The sequence below is a fragment of the Geotrypetes seraphini genome, chromosome 4, assembly GCF_902459505.1.
Source record: "Geotrypetes seraphini chromosome 4, aGeoSer1.1, whole genome shotgun sequence".
Taxonomy (NCBI): domain Eukaryota; kingdom Metazoa; phylum Chordata; class Amphibia; order Gymnophiona; family Dermophiidae; genus Geotrypetes; species Geotrypetes seraphini.
Window position 1 is genome coordinate 278735901 of NC_047087.1, and position 27441 is coordinate 278763341.

Sequence of the window (27441 nt, forward strand, 5' to 3'; positions counted from 1 at the left end):
TCAGCCCCATGGTAGAGCAGCAGACATGTAAGTCAAGAGAGGAGAGGAATCTGGGTGGAAGAAAGGAGCTGCTTAAAAAAACTGAATGCAGACTTCCTGATTATTATCCTGTGGGTCTCCCCTCTGCCTCACTAAAATATAATCTTTCTTCTCTGCTTGATTGTGGAATATTTTTAGCATTTCAAGCACAAGATCAGTCTATAATACTATGTTCACCATGTATATAATGCAATGTCTGCCATGCTATCTAACACACTTGTAATACTATATTTATCATGCTATGCTAAGCTTGTATATATAACACTGTTGCCATGCCATCCTATGTTTTGTCATACAATGATCGTCATACTATGTCACACCATGCCATGTTTGTCATGTATGTAAACTTGTAACCCATTCTGAGCTCTCCTGGGAGGACTGGATATAAAACCAAATAAATAATTCTTCTTTTTACAAAACCATGGAAGTGGTTTTTAGCGCAGGCTGGCGTGCTGAATACTCTGCGCTGCTCCCGACGCTCATAGGAACTCTATGAGCATCGGGAGCAGTGCACAGCATTCAGCTTGCTGGCCTGTACAAAAAACCGCATCTGTGGTTTTGTAAAAAGAGGGGGGGGGGAAATAATTAATCTTGAGTTAATATGATTTAGCACCTTTGGATGTATATTATTTATTGAGCTAAATTTAGAATGGAGAGACATTTGGCTTTCAGGGTTTGGGGAGCGGCAGTGTCACTCCCTCGCTCCTCCAGACATAAGGAGTTGCACTTGTAGAAGCCTGCACTAGCCAGGTGAAGGGGAGACGGCACTTAAAAATGCAAGCCAGAAGAAGGAGCTGTCCAAATGACCCAGGAGGAAGATAAGAGAGAGAGTTAGAGGCTGGAAGGTCCAGCCTGGGGTGAGGGAGGAAGAAGGAAAGTGCTGGGTTTGGAAAGAGCTAGTTGGTGAACTCAGCAGTGGGCTTGGGAGAGGTGAGAGGGTAGACAGAGAGGTAGTGTTTATGTGAGAGAGAATGTGTGCCCCCCCCTCCTCCCATGCCAATCTGTTTGGAGGGAAGGGAGTATGAGTGTTCAGACTGCCCCAGTCTAGCTTTTTCTACGAGACCAGCAAAACTGATGATATAGTGGTAATAGGGTTACCAGGTTTGTTCAAGGAAAAAAAAGGGGACATGTGTCCCTGACCTGCCCCCGCCCCATTCCACCCCAACCCTGCCCCCACATAAACCTCGTCTCATCTCCTTCCCCCAGTTCAGGGCCTTCCAAAACCCAGACAAACTGCCGGATTTTGAAAATCTGTCTGGACACCCGGACAGTCCTCAAAAGAAGACAGTTGTTATTATTTATTGTTTAAAAGATTTCTACTTGACTAAGAACCATGTACTGTATTTGTGCTTTTTACATATTTGTATCTCATCACTGAATGTCCAGTTCTCTTATTTGTAAACCGCCTAGAACTCCTGGGTGTTGGCAGTATAGAAAATAAAGTGGGAATGAATGTGCAAAGCTTCTCTGCAAAGCTGACCAATTTCACTCCCTGATTGCTTTGCCTGTCCCTGATAGATATTGTACTTTGGGTAAAGCAGCAGATGTTCTCCTACATATGGACATTATTAATTCATTTGAATTTTGCTCATGCTTTTGTCAGTAGTAGCTACAAGCACACTGAGTATTTCCTGGTCTCTTGAGAGCTCAAAATCTAATTTTTGTACCAAAGGCAATGTAGAGTTAAATGACTTGCTCAATATCACAAGAAGCAGTGGTGAGATTTGAACCCAGATCCCCCTGGATGTCAAACCCAGTGTTCTGTCCACTAAGCTACTGTTAAGTTGGCATCTTTTCAGTGTGCTAAGCAGCTGCCCCAGCAGACTCAGCTTGGCACTATTAATGGGTACTCCTCTGCAGCCGCAGTGCTAGGAATCATATGAATTCCAGCATTAGGCTCACTTGTTGTGTATCTAATTTTAGGACAGAATATTTTGCAGTACCTTCTAGACTCTTAATGACGTGCTAACAAGCAGCAGCTGGTGATAGATGCTTGTTTCAACAGGAAATTGCTATTGTGTGAGGATCTCTCTATTCATTAATGAAAAACTGCATTATTTTGACAACCAATGGAAATTGAAAGAAAAATTCCTCACCAGTGTAGCCTTGAAGACTCGGTAAAAATACGAGGAATAAAATATACTGCCTCCCATTGGACCCTTTCAAAGGGTGGGTGAGAAGGGCAGCTGCCTAGGGCCTGTTTTGAGGGTGGAAAAATGACACGCAGAAGACAAGACACGCAGCCTAAGAAAAGCCAGGAAGAGTGCTGCTGCTCTCTTAGCATTCACTTCTAGGGGGGTGGGGTAGGGAGAGGCAGAAGCGAGAGAGAACTTGGATTGGAGATCAGTGTGGAGGAGGTAGAGGGAAAGTGGAAGAGCAGGTGGGTTAAAGCGAAAGCTGCCCTAAGTCATTACAGTCCGGATTCTCTATACAGTCGTATTCTCAATATCGCAGCTGCCTACAAAGCAGCCACCGCTCGCGTATCAGTCACATGACGGCACCATATAGAGAATTGTGCCTCTGGGAAAGAGAGACACCGGAAATGTAGGCCAGCATGTTCCAGGCCAGAGTATTCCGGTGCCTATCTTTGTTGTGAATTGCGCCTATGTAGGCGATATACAGTACCTAACGCCACTTCCAGCATTAGCCACACTCATAGTGGCATTAAGCGCCGTAATGTGCTTACATAGGTGCGATTCCGGCTCATTTTATTTAGGTGCCAGTAGGCATTTCAACGTTAAAGTTTTTTTGTATTTTAAACGGCGTTTCTCGGTTAACTTGGGTGCCATTTCTAGAATCCCCCCCCCCAAAAAAAATGCCTAATTGTAATCTGCCCAAAGGACTCTGCTCTTTTCACCACCGCTGTTACATTGTGCACTGGTATTTCTTCTTGACCCTCTCCACGTATTTATTTCCTTCAGTTCTCTGTCCAAGTTTTCAAGCTTATTCATTACTTGATAATACTGTGCCATTACTAATTCCAACCTAGGCAGTTTACAAATCACATATATTAATAGTAACAAAAACCAGAAAAGAAATATAATATAATTGACAGAAAAAGATGGGCCCGATATTCAGACTACATGGGTTAGCCGGGCTGACTCCTACGGTCAAGTGTTGATCCTGGATATTCAGTGCCGGGCGTTGAATTTCTGGTCTGTTTTTGGCTTCTATAAACTTTGGGCCCCCTTTAACAAGCTGCGCCAGAGGTTTTTAGTGCAAGCTGGTGTGATAAATGCTTTGATGCTCATTGAATTCCTAAGCCGATATTCAGCACTGGTTGGCTAAGTTTATAGCAGCCAAAGATAGACCAGTTATTTAAGTAGCCCAATTTGGCTGCTAAATTAGCTGACCAGCATTTTAAATTTTGCGGATAGCTGGCTATCTGCTAAGTGCTAATATTCAGTAGCTATCTCTTGCTCTATGTTAGTGCTTAGCTGACTTAGCACAATTTAACTGTCCAGGAGCTGTTCTTGGCTGGTTAAATAGCACTGAATATTGGGCAGGATGTCTTTACCTCTTTGTCCTATAGTCCCTCCCACTACACTAAATATAGATGAGCAAATATTATCAAAGTAAACTTGGCAGAAAGAAGGGTGCTTTGAAGGGAATACGCCATTTCAATTATCTCGGGCAACAGATTACCCTGAGTTGCTCCATGGGAGAGGGGGGAGGCACACATGGCTGAAAATTGATCTAGTGCAGGGGTAGGCAATTCCGGTCCTCGAGAGCCACAGGCAGGTCAGGTGTGCAGGATATCCACAATGAATATGTATGAGATGAATTTTGCATGCACTGCCTCCTTGAGATGCAAATCTATCTCATGCATATTTTTTGTGGATATCCTGAAAACCTGACCTGCTTGTGGCTCTCGAGGATCGGAATTGCCTACCCCTGGTCTAGGGCATCAGATACTCTTAGACTGGACTTAATCCCCTGATCCTTCAAGTAGCTAAAACAAATTCAGACTCAAGGAAGATAAAGACAGATGAGCCTTCTGCTGCTGGAACTCTTTCCATAGAGAACTCATAAATCTAAAACTGATCTCAAATTATTACACCCTAGCCTTCAGTCACTAAACTGGACAACCTGAACCTTGAGTCAGTGGCTCTTCTATCTCTGTAGCAGTGGTTCACAATCTTTCTTCTGTTGTGATATATCTGACAGGCAATGTTCATGTGTGTGTCACAACAAACACTAACACTCACTACAAGAAAAAGAGAATCCTACCTATTTCATTGTTAAAAATGATGCAAAGGAAATTTAAAAAGATTCTTCAACAGATTTTATTTTGTTTTACAAACTATTGTTAAAATGAAATGTGTTAATTTTTTTTTTTTTTTTTAAAGAAATTTCAGTCTTCATTTACTTTATCAGTGAGAAATCTTGGGGTGATGTGTTGCATCATTCCAAGATTATTTTATTATTATTTATAAAATTATTTATTTATTTAAAAAATTTCTATTCCACTTAAATCCTAAGCAGATTATGTGAGATTGATTAAAATTCACAATAAACTTACTGTCGCATCATAACATTTTAGTCTATACAGTTTATCATATAAAACATATATTTTCAAATTCTGGTGTCACCTTTGTAACAGCAACACAAAATTCTTCTTCCAGATGTTATGAGGGAATAAAAAACCCTTGTAAATATACTACTTGGAAACTGTTGCAAACAGAACATGTGGACAGCAGACCTACAGCATTTCCTTCTGAGACCTATCACTGAGGCTCGCTGGGAAGTAGACATAGGGACTAGAGAATGACATGGTGGATGTTACTCACGGCTAGCTACAAGTAGCCACGGGTAACCCGCCAAAAAGGTGGAGAGGGGAAAGGTACTCACTGCAGGTACGGGGATAAGGCCATCTACCGCCCCGTGGAGCAGTGAATGGCCTTGTCCCCGTAGTTAAGGGAGGGAGGCCCCCTCCCTCCTTCCTACCTACCTGAATGTATCTATTTCCCTCCCACTTATCTTCGTGGCGCGTTTTAAGGTTTGAGACTTGTTGAAAGCTGCCGGACCGTTCGTGCAGTTGCGCGCGTATGTGGGCAGCAGCTTCTCCTCTGATGCACCCTCTATCCACAGTGACTGACCTGGGTGTCTGCCTGTGTTGGGAGTTGCTGGGTGAAAGATTTTAAGCAGTGATTTTGTGGGAGAAAGCATGGAAGCAGTGATTTTCAGAGTGAATGTTGGTAAGTGCTAAACTTTTTTACCGGTACAGTAAAAGAAAAGGAACTTTACTCATGATGTCATTTTGGGGGCGGAGTCAGCATCGGATAAATCGCGAGTGCAGAAACCCCGAATACAGAGGGAGAAGTGTATGTTAAAAAGCAGCAGTCCCAGCACAGACCCCTGAGGAACCCTACTATTTACCATTTAAACCTATTCTATTGTCCATCTTTCAACCAGTTGTTAATCCTTAATAGGACATTACCTCCTATCCCATGAGTTTTTCTAATTTCCTCAGAAGTCTTTCATGAGGTATTTTGTCCAACACCTCTTGAAAATCCAAATACACAATATCAACCAGCTCACTTTTATCCACATGTCCATTCACCCCTTCAAAGAAATGTAGAAGATTGGTCAGGCAAATTTTTCTTAACTGCATCCATGTTGGCTTTCTCTCATTAATCCATGCTCATGTATATGTTCTATCATTTTGTTCTTTATAATAGTCTATATACCATTTAGCCCGACACTGACATCTGTCCATTCAGTCATACTGTCCATTCAGTCATATATGCCAAAATGAAACCCCTGCTGATTGTACAGTTATCATAAGCATAGTATAGTATCGTAAGCATAGCAAACTGAAACCCGTGCTATAGGATAGGATGTATGTTAATCTGTAACCCATGTTGTATATGCTATCTGTAATCCGTGTTGACTCTATATTGTGTAGGTTAACTTGTAATCTGTTCTGAGCTCATAGCTTCTCTGTTTTCTGCGGCTTCTTTCAATTGCTTAATGTTCATTCCCGTGTCATTCTTGATGGTATCCAGCCAATGGGCCTTTGGTCTTCGCTGCTTCTTTTCACCACTGACCATTCTGAGTAGCACCTCTTATTTTAGTAAATTTGCCCTCATCACATGTCTCACCGGTCTATAATTTCCCAGATCACCTCTGGAACCCCTTTTAAAAATCAGCATCATGTTCACTTATGTGTGCATAAGACCTAGGCACTATTCTATAACGTACACGGACAAGTCTCTTAGCACATAAGTGCAAGGAGGTGTACACATGGGCACACAATGGATGGGTCTTCAAGAATACTATAACTGAGGTGCTAAAATGTAGCATTTAGGTGCCAGCAGTCCCTGCTTACTTTGCATGCCGTTCCCCTCATTTGCATGCACGGATCGGAATTGGATCAGAGGAGAGGTAAGGGAATCGGGCTGGAGTAAAATCGGGTCGCTACATGATCAGTTTGTTTAGTGAATCTAGCCCATAGACATGACATGATTGTTCATACCTACATTTAGTTGTGCCAATGATGACTTACCCAATATTCTATAACAGAATTTGGGCACATAGATGATCTTATAGAATTAATGCTCAGTGAGGCCAAATTCTGGTGCCCAGTTATAGAATTGCTCCCATAATACCTGGTGCAGATCAGGCTACTAATAAAACCATTAAGGAACAAGAACAATCAAGGAGAAACAACCAGTGCCGAACAGGCACTAGCTTAAGTAGGAAGATGAATAGCATGGCATTTGACATCTGATGGACAGAGCTATGTACTCCCTCACCCTCAAGGTTTATCATGGATGCAAGCAAAGTCCATGCACAAAAGTTTTTTGTTTTTTTTTTAAATTCCTATGATAACTGCACAATCAGTGCCAAGGCTGTATTTGTGCTAACATTCTCCAAAAACCATCATTAATGTGGGCTTTAGGGAGGAATTTAAGGGCATAGCTTCTCAACAGCAGGCTGAAAATATATTTCTCAAGTGTACGCTGCTAAAATATGTTTCCTGTCTTCAGTGTTTACAAAGCATTGGTCCTCAAGTTACTTCTGAGCAGGGCTTGAACTGTCAGTGTGTGGCAATCTGTTTGGGGAATGGGGAAGTGCTGTGTAGCAACTTCATGCTGGAGGAAAGAGTTCAGGTTCCAGCATTATGAACCCATTGCAGACACAGTCAAGTGGGAATAGAACAATCCAATATGAATCAAAGCAATTCAAATGTAGATTTGTCTAATGCAGGGGTAGGCAATTCTGGTCCTTGAGAGCCGGAGCCAGGTCAGGTTTTCAGGATATCCATAATGAATATGTAAGAGATGGATTTGCGTGTACTGCCTCCTTGAGATGCAAATCTATCTCGTGCATATTTATTGTGGCTATCCTGAAACCTGACCTGGCTCTGGCTCTCGAGGACCGGAATTGTTTACCCCTGGTCTAGTGGGTTGAATAAAGGCATTACCCAGCAACACCACTGATAGAGGTATCAAAATAACTTCTGTATTGCAGATGTGATAAAACAGGACTCGGAGAACTGGAGGTTTGGTTGAGTTAAGAAGAATGATAAACTCTGAATTAAAATGGTGTCTCTTGAGTTGACCCTTTATGTATGATCTTTATGTAATTAATGTTGGGTCTCCACATATTTGTAGGTTCATTTCTACTTATCTCCTTTTTAATTTTTTTTTTTGTTGAGATTTTGAAAGGATGATGAAAAAGAAAAGGTATCTACTGAGGGCATAACAAAATGAACAGAGTCATGAGAAATCTAAGACAAATCCGAAAATTCTTCGACAGGAAACAATTCCTACTGTTGGTACAATCCCTTATCCTTGGACTAATAGACTACTGCAACATACTTTACCTCCCATGTACAGCAACCATGATAAAACAATTACGAGCTATAGAAAATACTGCCCTAAGACTCATCTACTCGTTGAAAAAATATGACCACATCACAGAAGCATACTATGACTCTCACTGGCTCCCAATACAGGCAAGAGTACACTTCAAATTCTACTGCCTACTATTCAAAGCCATTAACGGAGAAAGCCCAACCTACTGGAATAACCGACTAACTCAATCCTCCTCATCCAGGTACAGGAGAACCCACTCACTTTTCACACACCCACCATCCAAAAATGTCAAACGAAAAAAACTATATGACAACCTAATAGCCACCAGAGCAGCTAAACTGGACAGACAAATCACCATTCTGTTGTCATCGACCACAGACTACAAAACCTTCAAGAAAGATACTAAAACCCTACTCTTCAAAAAATACATAAAACCTATCTAACACGACCAGTTCCTACCTCAACCCCACTTCTAATTACCCAACTAATGCTAAAATGCCTCTATTTACCCATCACTTACCACCTTAAGATCTTGACAACTCTTTGGTAATTCTTATTATCCAACATTTATCACCTTAAGATAACGACAACTCTTTGGTAATTCTTATGTAACTCTTATGACATATCTTATGCTATTCCTGTAAATTTTTATGTAAACTTTTTATGTAATCTCTGAAAACCTTTATGTAATCCGCCTTAAATCGCAAGGTATTGGTGGAATAGAAATCACTAATGTAATGTAATGTAAGAGAAGTGAATCAGGACTGTGTGTAAACTTCATTTTTATTAAGGTATTTTGTGAAGTTATATGAAAATGTATATCCCATTCTTGCCATCTGAACACTGAAATGCAGTTTTTGTACTGCTCTGTCTGCAGCCTCCTGCCTTATGACCCCAAAATATTTTTGTGGGCTGAAGATATATCGATAAGGAGGGAATTTTAGTGGCTTGCCTTAAAAATATCAAGTAAGCACATCTGTCTATCAACATTTTTTTTCAGTCCTGTAATTCATTCTGGCTGCTGGTGCCAATAGTATATGCAGGGTGAAAGACAAGGGAAGAGAAAGAATTGTTGAAATAAGTCTTAAAATGTAAAACTGTTAAAAAATAAGTCTGCTGCTTTGCCATATGTTAAAGCAAACTCCCTCCCAGCCTGTAGTATCTATTTCTGTCTAAGCAACTGCACATGATTCCCCACCTCCCTTCCCTTTAACGTGCAGGGAATTAATTGTAACCATGGCTGGTTGTTATCAGATGACTGTATCCACCTCCATGCCTGTACCCACAGAGCCACTGTTTTGTACAGGCTAGCATTCTGATGGCTCTGGTTGTCTTGTATAATGAGTTCACAGGCTCACTCTGTATCTTACTACAGTGGTTCACATACCGTAAGTTGAGCTCCCAAATGAAGGTCATATCATCTGTAAATACGGTTACAGAAACAACCTTTTTATCCCAGGACAAGCAGGCATGATATTCTCACACATGGGTGACGTCATCTACGGAGCCCCAGCGCGGACAGCTTTTTCAGCAAACTTGCTAGAAGTTTCAAGTTTGCACACTGCACCACGCATGTGCTAGCCTTCTCGCCACTAGAGGGCGCATCCCCACCTCGTGGTCCTCAGTTCTTTTTCATCCGCGGAGCCAGAAGCCCTGTGGATAAAATTGTGCTATTTTTGCCTTCTGTCGCCGCGGCTGTGTTCGGAATTTCGACGCGGTCGCTGCGCTAAAGTTATTTTCTTTCTTTATTTACCCTGTTTTTAAAAAAAAAAAAAAAAAAAAAAAATTAATCTTTTTTCGTTCGCTCCGGGGGCTCCCGGTAGCCGTGGCCGAGGAACCTCGTTTGTTCCCGGCCTTGTTTTGGGCCCATGTCCCGACCCGTTACGGGTTTTAAGAAGTGTGGTAAGTGTGAGAGGCTTTTGTCCATCACTGACCCTCACAGGTGCTGTATTCGGTGTTTGGGGCCCCATCACCCTACAGCATCGTGCCCTAAGTGTGCCACCTTCCAGAAACGGGCCCTTACTCGGCGCAAAGGCCGCATGGCGGATCTCTTTGCCGTCGATACCCCGACGGGGAAGGCCTCGAGCTCGGCCTCGGCTTCGGCCCCGGCCTCGACCTCGGCCTCGACGTCGGAACCCTCGGCTCCCGCGAAGCCGGTTGCCTCGCAGAAGCAAGCCCCGGGTAAGTCTCCACTTCCTTCCTCAGTTTCATCTGCCAGGAAGCCATCCTCGGGCTCGTCGTCGGCGGGACCGTCGACCTCGACCCAGCCCAAGATGTCGAAGGGGTTAGCCCCGAGGGAATACTCGATACCGAGGTCGCCCTCTGCGGAGCGTCCCCAGGTGTTACCTCAGGGTCTCACCGTCCCGGCGTTCCAGGAGTTGCTTCGCGCTTTGATCTCCTCGGAGCTTTCCGGAGCCATTGAGACCTTACAACAGGCTTCGGCCTCGTCTTCGGTCTCGGGGGCCCCGCAGGTGGTGACCTCGGCCTCGGGCACCGGCCTCTCTGCGGCCGAAGCCCCCTCGGCCTCGGCCTCGACCCTTCCCTCGGACCCGATCCGGGTGAGTCAGCCCGAGGTCAGTGTGCGATCCCGAGACAAGCAGCGCCGGGTACGCCGGATCTCCTCTTCCTCGTCCCCGAGGTCGTCACGGGGATCCTCGCCCTCGAGTAAGCCTCGGGCGAAGCACCGTCTTAAACGGTCGAAGCGGTCTCGAGCCTCGTCTCGGAGGAGTCGTCACTCGACTCCGCCCGAGACCGGAGCCTTGCGGGTCGAGGAACTCCGCCTCGACAACCCAGATCTTTTACGGTCCCCGATCAGGGAGAGTTCCCGTGCCTCCTCACCGAGGCGGAAGGGACGGGCCTCTATACCCCGTACCCCGGGGGGTTCCCCACGGGGGTCTCTTCGCCGGACGGTGTCCCCGACTCCTTCGAGGTCACGGGATCGTGCCTCTTGGGGTTCGGGGTCCGGGGGTCAGGTCGGGTATTCTCGCCAGGCCTCTCCTTTCGGCTCGGTTGAGAAGTCTCGGTCACCCTCCCCGCCTGCACGGACATCTTCTTTTTCCAAGTTTGTCCATGACATGGCGAAGGCTTTGGGGGTGGACCTGACGGCAGGGTCGCACTATACCTCAGACTTTTTGGAGGAACAGGATTCTCCTGTCCCTCAACGGGAATCTCCCCGCCTTCCACTTCACAAGGTCCTCCTTCATACCTTACTGCGGAACCTTGAGACCCCTCTTACAGTGGCGGTAGTGCCCACTAAGATGGAATCCAAATACCGGACCCTTCCCCCTAAGGGGTTTGACAAGGGGCAGCTCTCCCATCAGTCGCTCTTGGTGGAGTCGGCTCTTAAGCGCACGCAGCCTTCTAGAGTCTCGGCTGCTGTCCCCCCGGGGAGAGAGGGTCGGACCCTTGATAAATTCGGCCGTCGGCTGTACGCGAATTCCCAGATGGCCACAAGGGTCCTCAATTATGCTTTCGCCTACTCTTCCTACCTCAGGTCCATGATCAAGGATCTGCCGGATTTTCAGGGGGTGATTCCGGAGTCGCACAAGGTTAAATTTGCCGCCTTTGCGTCAAACCTGTCCCAACTCAGATTCTATCTGTTCCATGCGGTCTATGACGCTTTTGAGCTTGCCTCGAGGGTCTCGGCTTGTGCGGTAGCCATGCGCCGGCTGGCTTGGCTACGGACCCTCGAGATGGACCCCAACTTGCAGGAGCGCTTAGCCAATTTACCCTGCATCGGGTCGGAGTTATTTGACGACTCCCTGGATGCGGCCACCAAGAAGCTTTCGGAGCAGGAACGCTCTCTGGCGTCTCTGGTTCGTCCAAAGCCTAAGCCGCCGGCTCAGAGGCCTTTTAAACAGCCGCCTAGGCGGTACCCGCAAAAATCTACACCGGCCTTTTCCAGGCCTCCACCCCGGCGCCCTACCCAACAGGGTAGAGGGGGACCCGCCAAAGCAGCTGCGCAGGGGGTGTCCAAACCGGCGCCGTCTTTTTGACGGGATGAGCGGCCGGGGGCTGGCCCCCGCCGCGAGGTCGCTCAACCCCCTGCCCATCGGGGGTCGGCTCACGGCTTTTGCCGAGACTTGGTCTGGGATTACGTCAGACGCATGGGTGCTCCGGACCGTCTCAGAGGGCTATTCGTTAAACTTCTCCAAACAGCCTACAGACAGGCCCCCCGGGGCGTGCCCGTCCAATCGAAGCCAGTTGACCCTTCTTCGAGAGGAAGCCGGGGCCTTGTTGAGCCTTCGGGCGGTCGAACGGGTGCCTCCCGACCAGCGAGGCAGGGGATTTTATTCCCGTTACTTTTTGGTCCCCAAAAAGACCGGGGACCTGCGCCCCATTTTGGACCTTCGGAAGCTCAACAAGTTCCTGGTCCGGGAGAAGTTCCGTATGCTGTCGCTTCCGATCCTATATACCCTGTTGGACGAGGGGGACTGGATGTGCTCCCTCGATTTGAAAGAAGCGTACACCCATGTTCCGGTGCATCCCGCCTTTCGGAAGTTTTTGAGATTTCAGGTCGGGGATTTGCACCTTCAATACCGTGTACTACCCTTCGGTCTGGCTTCGTCCCCTCGGGTATTCACGAAATGCATGGTGGTAGTCGCGGCTGCTCTGCGTTCCCGGGGGTTGCAGGTCTTTCCCTATCTGGACGATTGGTTGATCAAGGCCCCGACAAGGGAGGGGGTTATTTCAGCGACCCAACAGACTATCACGATTCTTCAGGGTCTGGGGTTCGAGGTGAACTTTCCCAAGTCTCACTTGCAGCCGACCCAATCCCTACAGTTCATAGGGGCCGTGCTGGACACGGTTCTCCTCCGGGCTTTCCTTCCTTCCCCGCGACTGGAGGCCCTGATTCGCCTGGGCCGACAGGTTTCGCAACTGAAGGTAGTTTCGGCTCGACGCATGATGGTGCTTTTGGGGCACATGGCGTCGACGGTCCAGGTGACCCCCTTTGCTCGGTTGCACCTGAGGATCCCTCAGTGGACCCTGGCTTCCCAATGGCGTCAGGACCGCGACCCGCTGTCTCGACGCTTGACTGTGACTCCGTCTTTCAGACGCTCGCTCCGTTGGTGGACCAGCTCTACCAATCTGTCCGGGGGTTTGCTCTTTCGCGTCCCTCCGCATTGCAAGGTCCTAACCACGGACTCTTCGGAGTATGCGTGGGGGGCTCATCTGGACGGTTTACGAACGCAGGGCCTATGGTCGGCCACAGATCGTCTGTGTCACATCAACGTATTGGAACTTCGTGCCATTTATCTGGCCGCTCGGACCTTCAGTCACCTCCTGCACGATCGAGTAGTTCTCGTTCGAACGGACAACCAGGTGGCCATGTATTACGTCAACAAGCAAGGCGGGACGGGCTCTTGGCCTCTGTGCCAGGAAGCCATTCGGCTTTGGACGTGGGCCGTCTCTCAGAACATTTTCTTGCGGGCGGTTTACATTCAGGGGGAGCTGAATTGTCTGGCAGACAAGCTCAGTCGTCTCCTCCAGCCGCACGAGTGGTCTCTGAACTCCCGAGTTCTACGCGAGGTCTTCGACCGATGGGGGACTCCTCAGGTGGATCTGTTTGCTTCACCCGAGACTTGCAAGCTACCCCTCTACTGCTCTCGGATGTACTCCCAGGACCGTCTCGAGGCCGATGCTTTTCTTCTCGACTGGGAGGGGAGGTTCCTTTATGCATTCCCTCCTTTTCCTCTGATTTTGAGAACGCTGGTTCATCTAAAATCGACCAGAGCCACTATGATTCTCATTGCGCCTCGTTGGCCAAGACAACACTGGTTCTCCCTGCTCCTTCAACTCAGTGTCAGGGAACCTCTGCTTCTACCTGTCTTTCCCTCTCTGCTATCTCAGAGTCGGGGTTCGCTGTTACATCCAAATCTTCAGTCGTTACATCTGACCGCTTGGTTCCTTTCCACTTGACTTCGATTCCGGTGTCTCACTCAGTGCGGGAGATCTTAGAGGCCTCTCGCAAGGTCTCGACTAGGCTTTGTTATTCCCAGAAGTGGACCAGATTTTCTTCTTGGTGTTCCACCAACCACCTGGATCCGGATTCAGTCCCTGTGTCTTCGGTACTGGAATATCTGTTGCATCTGGCGAATTCTGGTCTGAAGACGACTTCTATTCGAGTGCATCTTAGTGCAATTGCTGCATTTCATCATCATCTAGAGGGTCGTTCCCTCTCCTTACATCCTCTGGTTTCTCGTTTCATGAGAGGTCTTGTGAATGTTCATCCCCCTCTCAAGCCTCCCCCTGTGGTATGGGATCTTAATGTGGTCTTGGCTCAACTGATGAAACCTCCTTTTGAGCCTATTGATAAAGCTCTTCTTAAATTTCTCACTTGGAAAGTAGTCTTTTTGATTGCGCTCACGTCCGCTCGTCGGATTAGCGAACTGCAGGCTTTGGTGGCGGACCCTCCTTTCACGGTGTTTCATCATGACAAGGTGGTTCTTCGCACCCATCCTAAATTTTTACCTAAGGTTGTGTCTGATTTCCACCTCAATCAGTCCATTGTTCTTCCGGTATTTTTTCCAAAGCCCCATTCTCATCATGGTGAATCGGCGCTTCACACGCTTGACTGTAAGAGGGCGTTGGCTTTTTATCTCCAACGTACTAAGTCTCATCGGAAGGTTCCTCAATTATTTTTGTCCTTTGATCCTAATCGGTTAGGACATCCGGTTTCCAAGCGTACCTTGTCCAATTGGTTAGCTGCTTGTATCTCTTTTTGCTACGCTCAGGCTGGTCTCCCGCTCTCGGGTCGAGTCACGGGTCATAAGGTCCGGGCGATGGCAGCTTCGGTTGCTTTCCTCCGTTCTACTCCTATGGAGGACATATGTAAGACTGCCACCTGGTCTTCGGTTCATACGTTCACCTCCCACTACTGTTTGGACTCCTTGTCCAGGAGTGACGGCCGGTTTGGCCAGTCGGTGTTACGTAACTTGTTTTCTTAAATTGCCATCTTCCCACCTGCCCTTTGTCTGGTTGGCTTGGAGGTCACCCATGTGTGAGAATATCATGCCTGCTTGTCCTGGGATAAAGCACAGTTACTTACCGTAACAGGTGTTATCCAGGGACAGCAGGCATATATTCTCACAACCCGCCCACCTCCCCGGGGATGGCTTTTCTTTACTGGAATATGGAACTGAGGACCACGAGGTGGGGATGCGCCCTCTAGTGGCGAGAAGGCTAGCACATGCGTGGTGCAGTGTGCAAACTTGAAACTTCTAGCAAGTTTGCTGAAAAAGCTGTCCGCGCTGGGGCTCCGTAGATGACGTCACCCATGTGTGAGAATATATGCCTGCTGTCCCTGGATAACACCTGTTACGGTAAGTAACTGTGCTTTGCTGTCCTAACTTTATCTGGTTAACGGTCTGAATATAGCTGCTACCCAGATAGTGTCTCTGGCATATGCTGAAACTGGCTATTCCATGCCGGCTGATGTTTGGATACTGGCGCTGAACGTCCAATACAATTTTAAGCGTGGCGTTTAGTGATTTAAAAATGCTGAATATTGGCTCCTATTTTTTTTTTTTTACCACTGGAGTGACTGGTCTGTTTTGGAAGTGCGTTTGAGAAAGAAGAGGGTGTGGAGCAAAGAGATCAGCTGCAAACAAGGTCCTTGAATAGTTATTTTTCTCTCCCCTCCCCATTTTCTCATCCCTCATTACCCATGTAAATAGGAAGAAGAGGCATGGTGAGCCTCTGCTGTGACAGTTCTATGGATCAGTGAAGGTAAAAGCCTAACTGGTGGACTTTCAGCCAGCAATGGGCAGTGTGTTTTTAAATGCTGCCTGTTTCCGGCTAAGTCTGGACACTAGCATTGAATATACAGGTCTGACTGAACTGCTGCTGGCTGTCCAAAGTTATGCAGTTCCCAGCTGATATTCAGCTGAAACCCACAAAAGATACCTATAATCCTAACTGAATATTCTAGTGCAAAAGGCATATGAGTCTTGAACCAGTGGGTAATTCTCCTTTACTTGTGAGTTTGTAGAAGACATCATCTACCTTTTTTCTCTCAGCTCCACCTCCTGCATCTCTGGGCTGTGCCCCATCTCTTCAGTTTTTCCTTCTACAAGAGAGTTGGAAGGTGTCTTTCTGATCTGCTCTTAGATTTTTTTTATTTTCGGGTCTTCATCCAAACTGAGGCTTGCGGTGCTTCAGAGGTTCCCCATTTGGGACTGCTCTGCCTGGAAGAAGACAGACTCAGGGGTCAGAAGTCTATTACCAGAAGTACAACCCTTTTCCAGGGAACCTAGAACTTTGGATAGTGCAGAATACAAATGTAGAAAATAAATAAACCTGACTGGCTTTGGTGGCCTTTGGGAGCACTGCTCATTCCTTGAGGTTGAGTGCAGGCTGTGAGTTGGTCCTGATGGTTTTACAGGTGCCGGCCACATTTTCCCCCCTGAAGATGCGTGAGGAGCTGTGACGGTCTGGGGTCTCAGGCTTGTTCAGGGTCTGACTGGCAGTCTGAAGAATCAAGCATTTGGAGTTAGATTTCATGCTTGTCTGAGGCAGTAGTGGGGGGGGAGGTTGCCTCAAAACACCACGGTTTTACTTAAAATCATTCCAGATGGACTCCTCATGTTTTAATGTGGCTTTGTGTCAGTCGTGCTGGATGGCCGACTGAGCAGCGTCCATGTTCCCACATGCCATGGGGCATATGGTGGGGCGGGAGCACTAGGCTTAGCTCTCTCTGGTCCCTTAGGGCATCTCAATCACAGATGGCTTGGTTGGGAGGGGGGCAGCAAAAATCCCCCTAGATTCTAGCGACGGGGGATTCAGCAAAGCGATGCCTCTGGGCCTGCGAGGAGACAAGGTGAGTTCCTGCAGGAGTCCTTGAGGTTTATTCTAGATTTTGTGAGTTTAAGGTTCATTTAAATTATCGAGGACTGCAGGCATCGTCTGGGTTCCATGCCTGTGATTGCACAGGGAGGTTTGCCCTCTCAGAGCACGGTTCTCCCACCTAAAAGTCATCTGTAGGACACAGAGGTGCAGTTGGTGAAGGACTGGGAGGAATGGGGACCAGAGTCAATGCTCTTATGCTCCAGGTTCATTAGATAGATTGTGAGCCCATCAGGACAGAAAGGGAAAATACTTGAAGTATCTGTTTGTAAACCGCTCTGAGTCTGGTTGTAAAACTAGGAAAAAAAGCAGTATATAAGTCTCAGTTGCTTCCCTTTCCCTTAATATATCAGTCTGAATCCTCAATCTTGAAGGATGCAGGGTCTCAGACAGGGGCCACCAGCCAAGAGTCTGAAGACCTGGGGTAGACTTGACAGTGTCTGGCAGCATTGCTAGAGATAATTACGGAATTCTTGTGGAAATTAAATCTTGAGCCCCCGCAGACCTCTGAGGTTCAGCTTTCAGTTATGAGCAGCTCTAAGGCTCAGACCACATTTTTCTTTTGCATCCAGATATTAAGATGCTGACAGAGCTTTGGGAAACTTCTGAAGGCCCCTTGCAGGTTGCCAGGACTATGACAAAGCTTAAACATAAAATTTTTTTATAACTCGCAAAAACCTTTCAGTTCAATGCGTTTTAAACATTAAAGAAAAACTGTACATAAACAGTGAATAACAATTATCAATCTTACAAATATTTTACATATAAAATGTTTTTAATAGTTTCCAAAAACAAAAGAAACTGTAGACAAGCGTAGAAGATGTAGGCTATGTTTATTATATCAATTATTAATTGCGATTCATGTTACCACCTTTAACAAACCAAGGGACCCTTGTACGCTCTTGGATCCTTGTACGCTTTTGTTTTTGGTTTGTGCTGTTTCTGTCTCACTGCAGACTGCGTTGGATTGTCTTTTTTGTTTTTCGTTTAATAGTTTCCAAAAATGAAGAAATGAATTTGAACTAATTATTAAAGGTCCTAAGACATTCTCCCATTTGATCTTTGCAGCAAATGTCTAAAATTAGCAAATAATTAATCGACAAAATACTCTGGAAGTAAACAGTTACACACTTTGTAGCAAATACAAAATGATATATCACTCACCACAGGAACTCCTAACGGCTCCATCAAACCAGTGCCCTGGTCTGATCACCATCTGATTTCATTCAACCACACCTACATAGCTAAACAACTATCAACAAGAAAGCAAATATACAACAATGATGCCATCGACCTAGGAGACCTCTCCAACCCTATGGGAATATTAAAACTCAACCCTAAATCCAATGATGAAGTTGTTATGGACTGACACACTGAGGTATGAGCCCTCTATGACTGGCCTAGCACCAGTCAGAGTGATTAAGTACTATCCCCTCAAACTCTCCTCCCCCTGGTTTACTGACAACTTAAAAACCAAGAAAAGAGAGCTAAGGAAAGCTGAAAAGAAATGGTACAAATCTAGGCTTAGCAGTGACAAGGCCAGCTGGAAACTGGAAATCAGCAATCACAGACCAATCCTAAAAAAAACTACACTTGACCCTAGTGTGCCCAGCAATTTTAGATCTGTTTCCAACCTGCCCTTCATCTCCAAGATCCTGAAAAAACCCCAGTATTCAACAAAGTCCATTCCTTCTTTGACAAACAAGGAGCCCTATCCACCTACCAGTCAGGGTTCTGGAAATGCCACAGTACCGAAACTGTCCTCCACATCATCGATGACTGCTGGAAACTCATGGACAAGGGTATCAATATCCTTCTGCTGCTACTGGATTTCAGTGCAGCATTCGACACCAATGACCATCCCCTCCTCTTTACACAGCTCTCTGAAATCGGCTACCAAGACACTGCATTACGCTGGTTCACCTCCTTCCTAAGTAATAGATCCCAAAGCGTACTACTCAATGATGCTCTGTCGAAACCAAAATCAATTAAATATGGTGTTCCTCAAGGGGCCCTACTATCCCCCTATTATTCAATCTCTACATTAGACCAGTCCTAGACAGAGCCCACAAGCACTAAATCCAGATTCATTCCTTTGCGGATGACATCCAACTATATTTACCTCTGGGTGAAATCCATGACTCCCAGATCATGAAACTCCTTAATTGCCTCTTGCAAATCAAAAACTAGATGTCCATCAATAAATTACAACTACACGCCTCTAAGACAGAACTCCTTTGGATCTGCAAGGAGCACTGCACCTGTATCGGTCCCTCTCTGCACTGGGAATCAACTACCTTAACTGCAAAGGACCAAGCACGCAGCTTAGGGGTACTCCTAGACTCCAATCTATCACTTTCCAGGCATATTTCTCAGGTGGTCTGTTCCTCAATCTACCTGCAACAACTCCAGAAAATAAGGAACTATTTCTCTGAATCTGATTTCACCCAACTTCTCTATGCCTTTGTCCTCTCCCACATGGATTGCAATGTGCTATTCATCGGTCTCACAGCGAAGAATATATAGCGCTTGTAGCGTATACAAAATGCAGCAATCAGACTTCTAAAGAACCTTTCAAGTCCATGACCCTGTCTCCCAGGCTCTATCAGCAGCTCACTGGCTACTCGTAGCCAAATGTAGTATCTTTAAGGGCTTGATGCCAGTGTACAAATCCTTACACAACATGGCACCAGGCTACATGTCAAGCAAGCTTCCTTCATATGTGCTGAACAGACCACTCCACTCCTAGGGTGAAACATACCTCCAAACACCCTTCTGGTTGTGCTCTTCAACAGCAAAATACCAGACAATGATCCTACTGCTGTTTCATACCAAGTTATTGGAATCAATTTCCCTTAAAGATCAGATTCCTCGAAAGGCTCCTGAACTTTAGGAAAGCTATAAAAACTCACCTCTTCACTTAACCTTCTGCATATTGCCATATGATTGGAAAGAAATGTGTAGTAAAACTAGAACCTTTATAAATACTAAATTAGGATAGGCAAATTATATTGTAAATATGACAAATTGTAACCCATTTAGTTTTGTATTTATTATGTATGTAATGTTGTGATCCGCCTTGTATAATGGCAGAATATAAATAATAAATTCTAAACTATATATTATGTATGGAGGGCAAATTGTATAGTGAAACTAGAACCTCTGTATATGTAAAGTCAGGATAACACTTGGTATTGTAAATATGGTAAATTATAACCCGTTTGAGTCTATATTATGTAAGTATGACAAATTGTAATCTATTTGACTATATATTATAAGAACATAAGCATCGCCTCTGCCGAGTCAGACCATAGGTCCATCATGCCCAGCAGTCCGCTCCTGTGGCGGCCCCCCAGGTCAATGACCTGTAAGTGATCTATTACTCTAAAGCGTTTTGTACTAAATAGTAACCCTCTAATTATACCCCTCAATCCCTTTTTCCTTCAGGAACTCATCCAATCCCATTTTGAAACCCCAAATCGTACTCTGCTCTACCACCTCCTCCGGATGTGCATTCCAGGTGTCCACCACCCTCTGAGTGAAGAAGAACTTCCTAGCATTAGTTCTGAACCTATCCCCCTTCAATTTGTTTGAGTGCCCTCTAGTTTTTGTTGCCCCCGCTAGTCTGAAGAATCTGTTCCTCTCTACCTTCTCTCTACCCTTCATGATCTTGTAAGTTTCTATCATATCCCCTCTAAGCCTCCGCTTTTCCAGGGAAAAGAGCCCCAGCTTCTCCAGCCTCTCAGCATATGAAAGGTTTTCCATGCCTTTTATCATTTTTGTTGCTCTTCCCTGGACCCTCTCGAGTATTGCCATATCCTTCTTAAGGTAAGGCGACCAGTACTGAACGCAGTACTCCAGATGCGGTCGCACCATCGCCCTATACAGCGGGAGGATAACTTCCTTGGTTCTGGTGATACCTTTTTTGATAATGCCCAACATTCTGTTCGCCTTTTTTGAGGCCGCTGCGCATTGTGCCGCCGGTTTCATTGTTTTATCCACCAAAACCCCCAAGTCCTTTTCTAGGTTCCCTTCCCCCAATATCATCCCCCCCATCATGTAGTTATACATCGGGTTTCCTTTCCCTATGTGCATGACTTTACATTTTTCTACATTGAAGCTCATCTGCCATTTATTTGCCCACTCACTCAGCTTGTTCAGGTCCCTTTGAAGTTCTTTATATTCCTCTACAGATCTAACCTTACCAGAGAGTTTAGTGTCGTCCGCAAATTTTATAACTTCGCACTTGGTCCCTGTTTCCAGGTCATTAATAAATATATTGAACAGCAGTGGTCTCAGTACTGACCCTTGCGTGATGCCATTCGTGACCCTTTTCCAGTCAGAATAGTGTCCCTTTACTCCTACCCTCTGTTTCCTGTCCGCCAGCCAGTTTCTGATCCATCTATGTATGTCCCCTTCCACCTCGTGTTTCCACAGTTTCCTTAGTAGGCGCTCGTGAGGTACCTTGTCGAAGGCTTTCTGGAAGTCCAGGTATACTATGTCTATGGGGTCACCTTTGTCCAATTGTTTGCTTATTCCCTCAAAGAAGTGCAGTAGGTTCATTTGGCAAGATCTTCCAGTACAGAAACCATGCTGGCTTGTTCTCATCAGCCTATTTTTTCCTATATGCTCATTGATACGGTCCTTGATTAATGATTCGGCCATCTTCCCTGGATCCGAGGTTAAGCTGACCAGTCTATAATTCCCCGGGTCACCTCTGGATCCCTTCTTGAAGATAGGTGTAACATTCGTTATCCTCCAGTCTTCCGGGATTACCCCTGTTTTCAAGGATAGGTTGCAAATCTGCTGCAGTAACTCCGTTATTTCGCCTCTAAGTTTTTTTAGTATTCTCGGGTGGATTCCGTCTGGGCCCGGAGATTTGTCAGGTTTTAGTCTATCTGTTTGAGTACATCTTCGAGGCTTACCTCCATGCACGATAATTTCTCCTCTTGATCCCCCTTGAAGAATTTTTCTGGTTCCGGCACATTGGATATGTCCTCTTTCATGAAAACTGACGAGAATAACGTGTTTAATCTGTCTGCCACCTCCTTTTCCTCCTTTACCACTTCCTTCCTGTCACCCTCATCCAGGGGTCCCACCTCTTCCCTCACCGGTTGTTTTCCTTTCACATATCGAAAGAATGGTTTGAAATTCCGTGCCTCCTTGGCCAGTCTCTCTTCATACTCTATCTTTGCTGTTCTGACCACACGGTGACATTCTTTTTGATGCTTCCTGTGCTCTTTCCAATTTTCCTCGGTTTTATCCTTTTTCCACATCCTGAAAGATTTTTTTTCTTGTCTCTTATCACCTTCTTAACTTCATTGGTTAACCATGCTGGGTCTTTTGCTTGATTCTTTCTGCACCCTTTCCTAAATCTGGGTATATACCGGTTTTGCGCTTCGTTCACCATGTCCTTGAATAAGGTCCAGGCTTGGTCCACTGTTTGTGTCTTTCTGGAGCTGTTCCTGAGTTTTCTCTTTACGATTTGTCTCATGGCATCATAGTTCCCTTTCCTGAAGTTGAACGTTGTTGCAATGGTTCTCCTCCCCTTTGGCATACCTATTTCCACTTTGAATTTGATCATGTTGTGATCACTGTTCCCTAATGGTCCCACAACTTCCACTTCTTGGGCAGGTCCGCTGAGCCCTTTGAGGATCAAGTCCAGAATAGCTGTCCCTCTCATTGGTTCCTTGACAAGCTGTTCGAAGTAGCAGTCCTGTACAGCCTCTAGGAACTCTAATTCCTTTGAACATTTTGGAAACTCCATGGCTCCTATCTATCCCGGGATAGTTGAAATCTCCCATAACTATGGTGTTTGCGTTTTTACATTCTCGCCTCAATTCGGCTCTCAGTTCTTCATCCATTGCTTCTGTTTGCCCAGGTGGGCGGTAGTACACTCCCAACTTTATCTCGGTTCCCTTTCTTCCTGGTATTTTAACCCATATTGATTCCAGTTGGTCATTTGTTTTTGCTGCGTCCACTCCGGTCGATTGGATGGTGTCCCTTACGTAAACTGCTACTCTTCCTCCTTTCTTTTGTTCCCTGTCTCTTCGGTAGAGCTTGTACCCTGGCAGTACTGTGTCGCATTTGTTTTCCTCGTTCCACCATGTTTCAGTGATTGCTATGATGTCTAGATTATCATCTTTGACCATGATTTCTAGTTCCCCCATTTTGTTCTTCAGGCTTCTTGCATTAGTGTACATACAATTTAAGTCTCAATATTTTTGTTTTCTTGTTATTTTCCCTTGCGATTCATTATTCTTTCCGTCCCCTTCTCGTTCTGCAAATTGTCTCTCTTGTCTTTCCCCTGTGGTTCGTGGTATGTTCCCTCATTAAGTTCATTCCCTTCTTCTTGTTCCTTTTTGTCTTCCCCTTGTGGTAGAATCTTCCTATCCCCCTCTTGATTCGTCTGGCTCCGTTGGTTTTTCGTTGCCTGTTTGGCGTTTTTGGTGTCTACCCAACACTTTCCCCACTCAGTGTCCTTTCGGGATACTGTCTTCCAAATCATCAACTCCTGGTCAACTGTCGGCTTTCCCCTTCCTCTCAGTTTAAAGCTTGCTCTATTCCTCTCTTGACGTTGTTTGCTAGTAGTCTAGTTCCTGCCGTGCTCAGATGTAGTCCATCTCTCCTGTAGAGCTTGTTCTTGCCCCAGAACGTTGTCCAGTTCCTCACGAAGTGAAATTCCTCTTCTTCACACTATCTCCTCATCCACGCATTTATTGGTTGTAGTTCCGTCTGCCTCTTCACATCAGCCCTCGGTACTGGTAGGATCTATTTTATATGTTAACCTGTACCCTGTTCTGAGCTCATTGGGGAAAACAGGCTAGAAAATGATTTAAATAAATAAATATATAAATGCACACTTTGTAATAAATACAACCAAATTTAAAGGTTACTCTGGCCTCTATAGGAAGCCAATGTAACCTATTGTAATGAGGGGGTAACATGATCAGTTTTCTATAGGTTAAAAATTGGATATACTGCCATATTTTGGATAATGCTAAGCTTATAAAAATGTTTACTTTTTGTAAATGGAGCCCCCCTTCCAAACTCTCCCTCTGAGATCAGCCCCAGTACCTACCTTATATCACTGGTGGTCCAGGGTTTATCCTGGACAGGAGTGATCTCCACTCACAGTACTACCGCTAAAAATCAGTCTTCTATATATGATACTACCACATGAGCTTGTGGCAACCATTTTAGCCCATGGAGCCACTAGGAGCAGGAGTGAGTGGGGATCGCTTCTCCCATGATACTTCATTTGAACCATAGGGGATATAATGCAGTCTCTGAGGAGGGAGGTGTGCAATCTCAGGGTGGGGATTATGATCTGGGGGTTCTGATCTCGTGAGATCAGACTATTGGCAGGGGGGTGGGGGAAGGAAAGGAATCTGTAACCTGCGTAGGATTTAAGTGGGCTAAAAGTTTTTTAAATAAATAAAATAAACTTCAGCCACTACCCGGAAGCAATGCAGGTGCTGGCATCTGCATAGCTAAGTGACCAACGTTAGTAATGCTATTTATTCAGGTCTGTTTTTTTTTTGTGCTTGGCTATGTGGGCTTCAGCACTGAATATTACCACATAGCTGCCAACTCCTTTCTGACGCTGCCCTCGGAATGCCTTTCTCCTGGCCAACTTTGAAAATAGCTGATTGGTTCCAAAATTTACTGGCACTGTCCGGTTAAGTGCTGCTGAATATTGGCAGCTGGCCTGCAGAGCATAATTTAAGTGGGCAGGAACTTTTTTGTCAGCTGATTTAGCTTTTTCATTGCATAATTAATTCTCTTCTATGTGGGACATCATTAACTGTCAGCCCAAGACTTTGTACAGGATCCTAAATATTTTGTATTTAGAAATATAAATAATATGCTTTAAAGAAATGACGTGTTAGAATATTTATTTGTAGTAGATTATAATTTTTATAATGGAGAGTTGCTAGTGATGGGGAAAGCCCCTTGCACACCCTCGCCATGCCCAACTGAAGTGTCCCAGATTTGTGGACAAAAAATCTGGTAACCTTATTCTTCAGGTGCATAATGCCAGCAGACCTGGCAGTCAATGAGGTTTTCAGAAGATTCACAATAAATATACATAATTAAATCTGCATATAGTGGAGACAAGCAAATACAGAGATTTTTATGTAGGCAAATTCATCACCGCAAAATGAGTGATACTGCCGCAAAACGATGGCCACCGTCTGAGAGCATTTCTCTGTTCCACAGGATCTTAAGCCACCATGGGGGGATCCTGTGCTTTCTAAGATAAGCAAGTTAAAATAATTTTAATTATTACCTCTAGCGGCTCATGCAGCATAACAATTTAAAGCATATGAGTAACTGTTTGTGATTTGCTCTTTTGTAGTACCAGCAGTTCTGTGCAACATTAACAATTTTCAGCATATAAGCAGTGTTTATGACTGCCTTTTTTTTTTTTTTTTGGCTACGGGTCTGAACAACATATGGTGAAGATTTTTTGCCTACAATAAATGATATGAAGCAGAGCTAGAGGATCCTCGGCTCACTTCATTAGGCACATTAGAAACGGTTCTGAGTGCCTTCTGGGGCATTTTTCCATCATTTAGGGCTCCTTTTACTAAGCTACGCTAGCGGTTTTAGCGCGCGCTGCATTGCCATGCATGCTAGACACTAACACCAGCATTGAGGTGGCGTTAGTTCTTGGTGCGAAGTGCGGGGTTAGAGTGCACGGCAATGCTGCGCGCGCTAAAAACGCTAGTGCACCTCTGATTATTAATACATATATACCAATTTACTGGAGTGTGGTTCATTGTATCTTACAGTTGCAAATTCATCACCTAATTTTTCTTAAGTTCAATATTTTTATTCAAAGATTTTCAATATACATCTTATTTCAATATACAATCTAATCTAGTCTTCAGTTTATATACCGGATCATTTCTCATTGGAGCTCGACTCGGTTTACAAGTAGTCAGGAGACCAGAATATACATAAAATAAGGAAGTAAGGATAGTAGAAATTAATTTAGTCTATCATAAAATTAGATCTTGCAATGTTAGCGATTAGTAGATTCTGCAGGTAAACTTTTTAGGTATTGTGAGAATAGCAGGTTTTTTAAGGTTTTTCAAAACAATTGCAATTGGTCTTTCGATCTAATAGAACCAGTAAGTTCATTCCAAATCTCTACCAACTTGGAAGCATAGGACTGACAAAGTTTCCCACCTACATACTTATTGTGGATATTCATGATTTGCCTGATGCTTTTATGATTGACAAGATTGTTTTAAGCATGTTTTTCACGATTGGTTGCTATTAAAGTGGCCTGCTCTGCTCTGATCTTTTGGAGTCTCTTGCTCTTTGTGCAGTGGTGACTGTATTCATTGTTGGAACAAGTTTGCGAAGCCTTCAACTAGATATACTGTATATATTTGCTTCTAGCTGGCTTTCCAAGTTTTATTAAAATTTGTTATCCTGCTTATCAGATTTCTAAGCGGTTTTACAATAAAATTTCTAAAAATAAAAAAAGGTGGGGGAATGCAAACATTTATCATTATACAAAAACAGTATGGGGCTCATAATCAAAAGAGAAAAACATCCAAAAACCAGCCTAAGTCAGCACTTGGATGAACATTGTCAAAATATGTCCAAGTGCCGATAATGAAAACGGGTTTTGGATGTATTTCTAAACGACCTAGGCCTTCATAGTGCCGCTAAACGACCAAAGCTCAACAGGGCATTTCAGGAGGAGTGTCGAGGGCGGGAGTTAGGCGGGACGTGGGCCGGCTTAGACTTAGTCGTACAGCATGTATAACCGAAAGTTTTTTACAACAGAGCCTAGACGGAACTTGGGCGTTGTGACTTAGACCATTTAAAACATGGTCTAAGTCACAAAAACCCACATAGACACCAGATAATCACTACAAACACATAAAACGGACCCCCACACACTACCCCAGTGATCACCGACCCCCCCCTTCCCCAACAACAGGAGGGGGCATGTCTATGGAAGGAGCATCTTCAGGTTGGTAAGAATTACATGCAGCATTATAGAATTTGGGGTCTTTGCACCCAAGGATTTACACCAGGTTTCATTTGGACACTGGAAAGAGTGCTCAGCCTGGAGTGCCCTTTATAGAATAGCGCTGAGCACAAATTTTTCCTGGTGTCTACTTTTCGGTGCCATTTACTGAATCCAGCCCACTGTGCACAGGCGCAAAGAGTGCATATTCATTGCGGAAGTTGCTGTAGAGTTAGCCAGGAGCTTGCTTTCCCCGCAAAATGTGCTGTGTGACCCTGCGTGCCCTGCAGGTGTACAGCTGGAACTGTTTCTTCTGAAAACATAGGTGCAGGCTTGTCAGCTATACACAAGCCTTGGTGTTAATGGTGGTAACTTTATAAACTATTTTATGTGTGGAAAAGGGCTCGTTTGGGCTGTGTGGTTGGAGTTGTGATGTCTATGTATACTGTTTTATAAAATACAGTAAAACCTTGGTTTGCAAGTGTTGTGCAAGACAAGCAAAACATTTTATTACATTTTAACTTGATATACAGGCAAGGTCTTGCAATGCAAGTACATACAGTATACAAACATCACAACTGAGCCGATGGTTCTTCTCTCTGATGCTGCGGGAGTGTAGTGACTGCTCTAAACGAGCGAGGTCTTGCAATACAAGTACGTATAGTATTTTGTATTAAAGTTTTTGGGGTGTGGAACGAATCGTCTGAGTTTCCATTATTTCTTATGGGGAAATTCGCTTTG

The 27441-nt window shown here is 45.1% G+C and overlaps 1 protein-coding gene across 3 annotated transcripts in view; it reads left to right on the top strand.

Annotated features, from left to right (window-relative positions):
- ENTPD1 (ectonucleoside triphosphate diphosphohydrolase 1) overlaps positions 1-27441 on the top strand; it is a 163290-nt gene that overhangs the window by 27998 nt on the left and 107851 nt on the right. Inside the window, exon 2 of one of the 3 annotated variants that reach the window (XM_033941892.1) lies at positions 8740-8828. The exons of the other annotated variants lie outside the window; for them this stretch is intronic. The gene's annotated coding sequence lies outside the window, so the exon portion shown is untranslated. The remainder of the gene's footprint in view (positions 1-8739; positions 8829-27441) is intronic. 3 annotated transcript variants of the gene reach the window in all.